Here is a 9,668-nt window from a genome sequence, read left to right as displayed (position 1 = left end):
GTGGCTAGTGGTGAAGCTATTGGTGAAACTTGGACAGTGGCCAAGGCTGAAGGCCATGGCTAGCAGCCATGGCAAAAGGCTATGGCCTTTGTTCCCCAAAGAAACCTATTGGTGCAATATGTACAGTGGCCAAGGCCAAAGGCCATGACTAGTGAGCCCCAAAGAAGCGTATTGGTCCAACATGTACAGTCACCACTGCCGAAGGCCATGGCTAGTGGGCCCCAAATAAACCTATTGGTGCAAAACGGGCAGTGGACATGGCCAAAGACCATGGCCATTGGTCAAGACCGAAGGCCATGGAAAGTTTGCCCCAAAGAAAGCTATTGGTGCAACATGGGCAGTGGCCAAGGTAAAAACCAAGGCTAGTGGGTCTGAGGAAACCTATTGGTGCAACACATCCAGTGGCCATGACCAAAGGCCAAGGCTAGTGGGCCCTAAAGAAACCTATTGGTGCAACATGTACAGTGGCCACTGGACATGGCTGACAGCCATGGCTAGTGGGCCCCAAATAAACTATAGTATAACATAATGCTTGCAATTCAGTGAAAAAACCTTTTGTTAAGAGAGAGCTAAGGTGATCAGATTTAATGTGAAAAATACATATCAACAAAATATTTCAGATTCACTGAAAAAACACTTAATTTGTAAAAAGTTAAGAAGAACAAAACATTGCAACCAAACCTTTCAAATTCAGTGAAAAACATTTCTTAAGGTTAAAATGTAACACAACAAAAACCCTGAAATTCAGCAGACAATTCAGGCAAAAACACCTTAACTACTCACCCCATGTTGCGCAGCATATGACCATAATGATGATATTGTATATTACATCACTGATGACATCACTAATTACATCATATATCACATAACTGATAGCATAATTGATGGCATCACTCATGACATTAGGCATGATATCACTCATTATGTATGTTAAAATATGTCGGGTCACCCTCTTGGACCATATGTTTTTTTTCAGTATACTTAATAACAATATGTACATGGCATAGAACAATAGACGGGTACACATGTATGATTTCAGTACTTGCTGAAAATTGTAAAAAATAAATATACAATATTTTAGAATGATATGAATTTTGTTTAATATCAAGCAATTAAAATAGTCCATGCCGTACATTATACCTGATTGTGGCACATTCACTTTAGATATTTGTAAGATAATATAATATGTATATACGGTAGTAAGACAATGAGAATAGTAAAAGATAGCAATAGAAACACGCTGAATCCTGAGTGTTAGGGACATGCTAAATGTACAGATTTACATGTTCTGTTGTGCTTATTATAAAAATAGTATATAATGTATTGCTTTCTAAATAAGAAATTAAAAAAAAAATACATGTGAAACAAAGTACATGCACTTATTCTAAGGATTCTAAGCATGGGCATTCTAAAATAATATGAATACTTCATAATTACACATGTACAAAAGCAATGAAGCTTAGAAATGTAAGGTTTAGTTTTAGACATGTAATTGGATTCTCTGCTCGTTTGTGAAGAAGAGTAGAGTCAGCATGTCTAGATGTGGCAAAGGAGGGAAAGGGTTTGGCAAAGGCAGCGCCAAGAGGCAAAGGAAAGTGTTGCGAGACAACATTCAGGGCATCAGCAAGCCTGCCATCCACCACTGGGCCTGCTGTGGCAAAGTCAAGTGCATCTCTGACTTCATCTATGAGGAGAACCGGGGCGTGCTGAAGGTCTTCCTGGAGAACGTGATCTGGGATGCCGTTACCTACACGTAACAAGCCAAGAGGAAGACGATCACCCCCATGGATGTGGTCTATGCCCTGAAGCGCCCGGGATGCATCCTCTATGGATTCGAGGGTTGAGCAGACCCACCCTACCTCTCAATCCAACACAACAACACCAAAGGACCTTTTACGAGCTGCTCCTGTATGTTGCTGTGTTTGATCTCTCCACTGCGTTCGATAATGTAGACCGTGACATCCTATGGAGCAACTTGGTGAAATTGGGAATGCAGCAGGGTTTAGTTAGGGTGTTACGGCTTCTTCATGACAAAAGTAGTGTCAAAATAATATTAAATGCAGAGGGAGATCTGTCGAGATATATACCGACTAATAAAGAGTACGATAAGGCTGCATTGTAGCTCTGATCCTTTTTAATCTGTATATGTCAGATCTTTGGATTCGAATCAATGAGTGAACTATGTACTCTCCCAGATGTGGTGGTCTCAGTGTCAAATGCTTGGCTTATGTGAAAAACCTTATACTCTTGGACTTTACACCTGCTGGTCTACAGCGAGCATTAGATGTTGTGTCCAATTACTTGAATTAGAACAATTTAACACTCAATGCCTTTAAATCCTAGATTATGGTCATAGCACAGCTATCTGGGGGTTTTATTGTCAAATAAGAATCTATTCGAACAGACAAAAAAGAGATTAGAGGTAAAATTGAGAATGTGTACCTCTATGATTAGAATAATTCATAGGCGGTTTTGTGCTTATTTCTCTAATACCCTTCCTTACATTTTTTAGATTGCAAATTACCCTGACTGCTCTTTATGGAATCAGGCTAATGTCCCTGAATAGCCGAAAAATCTTGGACAGATTAGAAGCTTGAGTCATAAAGGAAGCCCTTCATGTACCAAAGTTTGTTACAATTAGTGCAATCAGATTGGAGTTGGGGACCCAATCTTGGTGGTCAAGTTACATCTATAAGAGCATGTCCCTGCACCAAAAAATCTGTGGAACAGAGGAATTTGGTATTACTCACCACTTTAAAAAATGATGGATGATGGCACAAATTAGTACAGTAAAGCTTTTAAAAAGAAGTGTCTACATTTTATGGAGATTATGGACGTAGAGGAAATGGCCTCTCAATCTGTCCTCATGAACACCATTTAGAAGTGGGCAAAATCTGGGATATGGCCGACTTACAGTGACTGAAAAGGTATAATACAGAAAGTCTGCTGTTTGCTCCCAGTTATAAGTTTAAGACCATATTTGGCTAAATTTCCCTCAGCATCTGCCTGTCGATGGTATCCCAAATTTAGACTGAATTGTTTGCCTATGTTAAACATTTTAGGACCCCAGTTGAATATATCTCATGAATTAAGAACATGCAGACTTTGCACAGAACATAGCACTGAGACCCTTTTTCATTTGGTAATACAATGCACAGCACTGACCAAACCTAGGATTATACACTTCAAATCTCATGTAAACTCAATTGAGTGTGTGGATGGAATTTCTCTTTGAAACCAATTGATGACGAGTGGTCAGGTGTCTGCTTTTAGCGCCTGTAAATTTTTTTAAATATGCTTTTGTTGCATAGGTGAAGATCTCTTAAGAGATGTTTTATGAATTGATTAACGGTTTTAGACAATTGATATCTATGTGTTTTTAAAAATAATATTGATGTGTGTTTTACACATTGTTTGTAATCAATACATATGATTAAGACTATGAACTTGGGAACTTTTTGTTTTCATCATCACTATCATGTAATTGTAATATTTGAATTGCTCTTGAGACATATTTAATATGTGGATAATGTTGTATAAGGTAATTCTATTTACCAAATATGCAACAATAACAATATATTTAAAAAAAGTAATTGGATGTATATTACTTTCAGTTATTTATTTTCAAAATAGTTTTTTATTGTGTTATATTTCATCTACAACTTTTCACAAATGTATAAGAAAATATAATAAGAAATAAGATAAAAACACAAAAAAGGCCAGCAGGAGGAGCCACCAGGGGACACTGAGATGTGCTGACACCTCTCAGCCAGTCTTTTCCACGAGGGCCGAATTATGTAAATGAGCCCCCATGAACTCCCAGGAGTGAGAACCTGAACCCCCCAAGGCGACGGAGTACCGGTGGGAGAAATCCTGGTCTTCCTGAGTGCTTAATAAGCAGAGATCGAGACATAGGGGGGTTGGGGGGCAGAGATCCTGCATCTCCCGCTCCGCGTACCGCTTACAGGAGGAGTTTCTGGTGCGGGCGAGACCGGGAGACCAACGTGAGGCGGGCTGTGACTGAGCCCCTGGGGAGACCCTGCTCCGCTGTCTGCCGATCCAGAGAACCCCAACGGAGATCAACTCCCAGCAAAGGGGGTGCCCGACTCCCGACTCACAAACTTCCAGAACCCTCACTGAAGGAGTCAGGGCCACGCCGCACTTGTCCTGCAGAGGTCCTGCTATATGTTGCAACAACGGGGGTCCCACCTGCAGAAGGGGGGTGGACCTCCCCCCTCTCCAGTGGCTGTGTCTGCTGTTGGCCTGATCCCGCCTTCCCTCCTGGCTGATGTCCAGAGATAAGAGGAGATCCAGGTTAAGAGGCCGCTGATGCTCTCGGGCCGATTGCCCTGTACAGCGACTGAGACACAGCTAAGCCTGCAGCCCGAGAGCCCCAGTGTATGCGCCGGAGGAGTGGGCGCTCGATGACCTGAACTCCTTACTGGGGAATCCTATGGAGCAGCCCCGGCCGAATAGCGGACGAGCCTGGTGCTGCATCTAATGGCCTCCGTTCACACACATCTGCCTCAGAGGTAGGCCCGACAGCGATTAAGAGCTATGCAGACCTTGCGGGCAGGGGGTCACCGTCTCCTCAGAGAGTTGTTTTGAAGTGGCTGGCCCCTGCGCTCTCCCTGAGCACCAGTGAGTGTCCAGTGTGCTACCACGCTTCCTGCTACTCTGGGGGACTGGCCGTGCCAGCGGTTTTTTGGCTGCACCCCCTGCCGCTGGAAAACCTAGTTGTACCCCTACTCCCTGGTAGGGGAGGGGGTCCTGAGTGATACAGAGACATTCCTAGTTGTACTAATCCCGCTCCCACATCCCGGTCCCACCGGCCCTGGTATGTTCCATCGAGTGGTGCGCTTAGCGGATCCCTCACTAGACCACGCACTTGCTCCCCATTCACTTCATAGGCTTACGAGGGCTCGCTACTCTGTGATCAGTGGGCTTTTGGTCAGCCCTCCTTGGCACACCCGCATGACTGCAGGGGGAGAGCCGATGCTGCATACCACCATTCCCCCCTGGAGCCTGTATCATGCTGCCCTGGCTCTAAGTAACAACACAATCCATACAGGGCCTAGAGTGGACGCAGAGGCCTCACACTTCTTACCTAGGTCCCTGAAGGGGTGCGGAGGGAGATAAGCGGAAGGAGGGGAGACCCGATCAGACTCGGCAACCGGCCCATCTGTGAAGAGGGGACAAAGATCCTTCCGCGACTGGCATAGCTGACTGTGTGTGTGGAGGAGGACGGCTATTGCATGCGGATCGGGTGCTGGAGAGGGCCCCCCGCCTCGTTGGCCCAATGAACTGGCCCCTGCACCAAAAGGCAACGTCTAGTGTTACCAGTCATTTCCCCTCTGGATATTTGAGTAAAGTCTCCCCTGGGAGCCTGGAAGGGGTGAAGCCCCGGCGACGCCACCACAGGGTGTCGCCAGCTAGGGAGCCAGCCTTGCCTCTGGCAGCCCCTAACCCCCCAAGGCTGCCGAGCCCTGCTACCACTAGCCCTGGACTGAGCCTCCTGAGATCAACAACGATAGTGCTTCTCCTAGCTCAGCCCCTGACTCCAGATATATGTCACTTTCACAAAACCCTGGGGAGGTCTTGACCCGGCCCCAGGCGCTGGGTCACCCATCGGCCAGGCATCCCTTGAGTCCAAGCTGGTAGGATCTTTGTCTAGCCCAAATAGAAAGTGGGGGATTAGGTTACTTCCTTGCCCCCCTTTTACACGATCAACTAACTGAAGCCATAGAGCCTGTCAACAAATAAGGCCCACAAGCTTAGATAGCATCCCAGGTGCATGTCTCCCGGTGGAACCCCCCCGCAGAGTTTCCAGTTCTCTTTCCGGACCTTCTGTGAGGGTCCCCTGCAAGCCCCCCCCCTGAGTGGGATCCTTCACTTGCTCAAACTGACCAATTCATGGGAGGGCCCCCAATGGACTGGGCAAAATCTCTACAAAAGTTTTGACACTCCTCAGCCCCAACACTGGAAGCAGTTGACATGCGCGCTACTGAGCAGCCAGAAGCAATGGACGTCCTGTCGATGAATAGGAGTATGGCAGCCCTACGAGAGGAGATCCGTGGATTCATGGCTGACATTAGCAAAAGGATGGATTCCTTAGATAAGAAGGTGGACTCTGTGGACGACCGGGTCCAGGCCCTTGAAGCAAACCTGACCTTGGTCGACCTCCTCGAGACCCAAATAGACATGCGCTTATCAGAACTGGAAAGGAGGGAGGAGAAATGTACCCTTAAAGTCAATGACTTAGAGAATAGGGAACACTGCAGTATCCTGAGGTTCTTGGGAGTCCCTGAACATGAAGGGGAAACCCAGGCGGACATCATAAGGATTGTGAATGCTGTGATAAGCAAATTGTTTGATGAGGGCAACACCAACGAGCCTACTATCGACAGGGCTCACAGAGCGGGGGCCTCCATTAGGGGTCCTAGATCAATTCTGGTTAGATTCCATTACTATTCTGAAAAGAGCAAGATCCTTGAGCTGGCAGGCAAGAAGGGTCCAATCGATTGGGAGGATAGAAATGTCATGATTTATCAGGATCTCTCTGCTCCAGTTATGGGGCCCTCCAACGATGTGGCACCAGCCCAAAGTTGTGCGATACAGATGGGGCCACCCATTCTCCCTCTCCTTAGAGTACAACAGCTACACATACTCCCTGGTCACAGAAGAGGACATCCAAAGTATGGCCCGTGAACTGTTGGGTGAACCAACCCCCAGGGAGATTATCGAGACATCTGAGGGAGAGAACCAGCAGAACCCCGAAAGACCAACGGATTATCTTAAAGGCGCTGAGTCTGTGGCAACAGAAAATTCAGGAGGGTGGCCTGACCTCCCCCAGGCCTGGCAACCACTAACTACGCTCCCTTTTCACACCATAGTAGAACGACAAGTGGGGAGGCTTGGTTTCTATATATTGCTGTGGAAAGACTGAGGTGGTCCCGGGGCTCTCGACTCGGGATGGCCCTGATCGCAAAGATGTTTATTCTCTCTGATGTTGATCTGGGGGTGGGGGGCGTGCTGAAGTGTTATGCCTTGGTTTATGCTTTTGGGGATGGGGGGCTCAGAAAATGTGTTATTTAGTGTTGCTTATCGCCCCGGTGGAGGTGGGTGTTGGTGGTCTGGCCATATGCCATCTACTACATCGCTGGTAGTCCAGGCGCTCGGGGAGAGGGTAGAGGGAGTGTTGGGGGGGTTGTTGCTGCTGTTTCGGGGTTATTATAGGTCGAATCTACCAATGGGGACTTAATTCCATTGGGGACAGCTTATTTAGAAGGGCATCTGAAAGTACTAAGCCAGGAAGGGGGCTTGGGTCATACACGCAACCCTAGAGGGTTTTTGAGAATATGGTACTCTCCCCGATGGCTGATGCAATACATTCGCTGATGTTGGGTTCGCAAATGCTCGGGGACTGAATTCCCTGCATAAGAGATCTTTAGTGATGAGGGTATTTAATAGGCTGAAACTTCACTTTCTATTTCTTCAAGAAACCCATTGGGCAAGGGTTAGGGAAATGTCGCTTAGTGCCAAGTCCATTCAGGAAGTCTTCCACGTTTCATGCTCAGCTAAGAAAAGGGGGGTAGCAATAATTGTGTCTCCTAAAGTGCATTTTATGTCAAAGGCCCAACGTAAAGACCCAGAAGGTTGCTTCTTAATGGTCAGAGGGGAAATCAGGGGTAACAAGGTGACATTGGTATCGATCTATGCCCCGAACGAGGTGCAGGACTATTTCTCAACGGGGGTGAAGACAAAGATTATGGTCTTCACAGAGGGGGTTCTCTTGGTGCGCAGGGATTTTAATATGGTTCTACGACCTGAGCGTGACAGGAAGTCTGTGCGCTCTTAAACGGACATTCAAATACAGAGGAGGATGGCTGTCTCTTTTCAGACTACTAATGAGAAACTGTGGCTTTCAGACTCTCATTCGATACGAGAGGGATGTGACCCCTTATTTACATTCTTTTCAGTCCCCCACTTTTCTAGTATTGATTATGTTCTGGTGGACAAATCGCTTTGTGGGAGGATAGCCAACTTTAGTGTAGAGTTAATCCCGTGGTTGGATCACAACCTAGTTAGAGTCCAAATTGGGATGCACCCGGGGTCTCCTGGAGGACGTGCAACAACCTCCTGTTGAAGGACAAAGAACTGTCCTCCATGCTCGCCTACATAAAATAATACTTTACAATCAACGACAATGGTCAAGTGGGGGAGCCGGCAGTCTTGGAGGCATTCAAACCCACAATTAGGGGTGTTCTTATTGGAATGGGGGCAGCAAGGAAGCGTGAGAAGGGTAAGGAAGAGAGTCTCATTAGAGATAAAGAGGCTATCCAACCAGGGGACAAACTCAGGTACCAGATGTTCCCGGGTGAATGGGCAGAACTTCAACAGCTGAAGGCAAAACTCGCTGCCCTTCTGATTGGGCAGACCGAGAGAAAATTGGCCTTTCCAAAGCAAAAGTACATGGAGACGAGGGAGAAGGCTGATAGGATCTTAGCCTGGAAATTGCGGGAGCTGAGAAACAGTAGAAGGGTTGACTCGTTGCAATTACCTGACAGGCCAAGTGTCTAGACGACTCAGGGATAGCGGAACAGTTCCGCTTATACTATGAATGGCTCTACAAATCGGAGTACTAGGGGAATGCGTCTGAGATTCATCATTTTCTGGATTCTCTTCCAATCCCCCGCCTTCCTCCCAAAAGAGCAGACCCTCTGGAAAGGCCCATCACGCCCCAAGAGGTGGTAGACACTATAGGCACCATGAAGGGGGGGGACCACACCGGGCGACGATGGCTTCACTGTTCTCTTTTACAAGTCCTTATGCTCCACTCTGGCCCCATTCCATCACGGTTGTTCAATGCAGTCCTGGACTCGGGATCTCTTCCCCAGTCCATGTTATCAGTCTAGATTGTGGTTATCCCAAAAGAGGGGAAAGACCAAAACAAAATGCCAATCCTACCGTCCCATTTCCTTACTTAACACGGACGTGAAGGTCCTAGCCAAGTTACTCGCTAATAGGATGGCCCAGCATCTCCCTTCTCTGATCCACAGAGAGCAAGTTAGGTTTAACCCATGTAAACAGGGGTCTGATAATATCAGAAAGACCTTGGACCTGATGCATGAAGACTCTAGTAATAACAAAGAAGCCTATCTCCTTTCACTGGACTCTGAAAAGGCCTTGAACCGGGTCGAATGGCTGTACATGGGCAAGGTATTACAGAGGATGGGTCTGGGAGAAAGATTTTGTGAGTGGATTGTTTCTCTATACAATGGCCCTCTGCTAGTGTGGTGGCTAATCGCACAGTCTGCTCCATTCCGCCTCTCCAGAGGGACCCACCAGGAGTGCCCCATTTCTCCCCTCCTGTATGTCCTCGCAATGGAGCATTATAGGGGTTCGGTGTGGGGATCTAGAGTTCAAACATTCACTCTTTGCAGTTGATACCTTGGTCTATCTAACCAATTTGAAGGGATCTCTACCGAGGCTCCTGGACCTGATACGCTCCTTTGGTGTCTTCTCTGAGTTGGAAATAAATCTTTCAGAATTGTGTCTAATGCCTATGGGTAGGAGCGACAGAGACATTATGGAGAGAGAAACTGTAGGGGGCTTCAGAATTGAACGCAGATCCACTCCATACCTGGGGATTCTTCTCCCGAGAGATC

General features: G+C 46.9%; 1 pseudogene; it reads left to right on the top strand.

The window, feature by feature from the left end:
• The first annotated feature begins 1,532 nt into the window (after positions 1 to 1,532).
• On the top strand, positions 1,533 to 1,844 carry LOC138504767 (histone H4-like; annotated as a pseudogene).
• The last annotated feature ends 7,824 nt before the right edge of the window (positions 1,845 to 9,668 follow it).

Source organism: Ambystoma mexicanum, chromosome 11 (assembly GCF_040938575.1).
Source record: "Ambystoma mexicanum isolate Mex_15411 chromosome 11, UKY_AmexF1_1, whole genome shotgun sequence".
Lineage (NCBI taxonomy): Eukaryota > Metazoa > Chordata > Amphibia > Caudata > Ambystomatidae > Ambystoma > Ambystoma mexicanum.
Note: the sequence above shows the minus strand (reverse complement) of the source record. Positions and strands in the feature narration are given on the sequence as shown.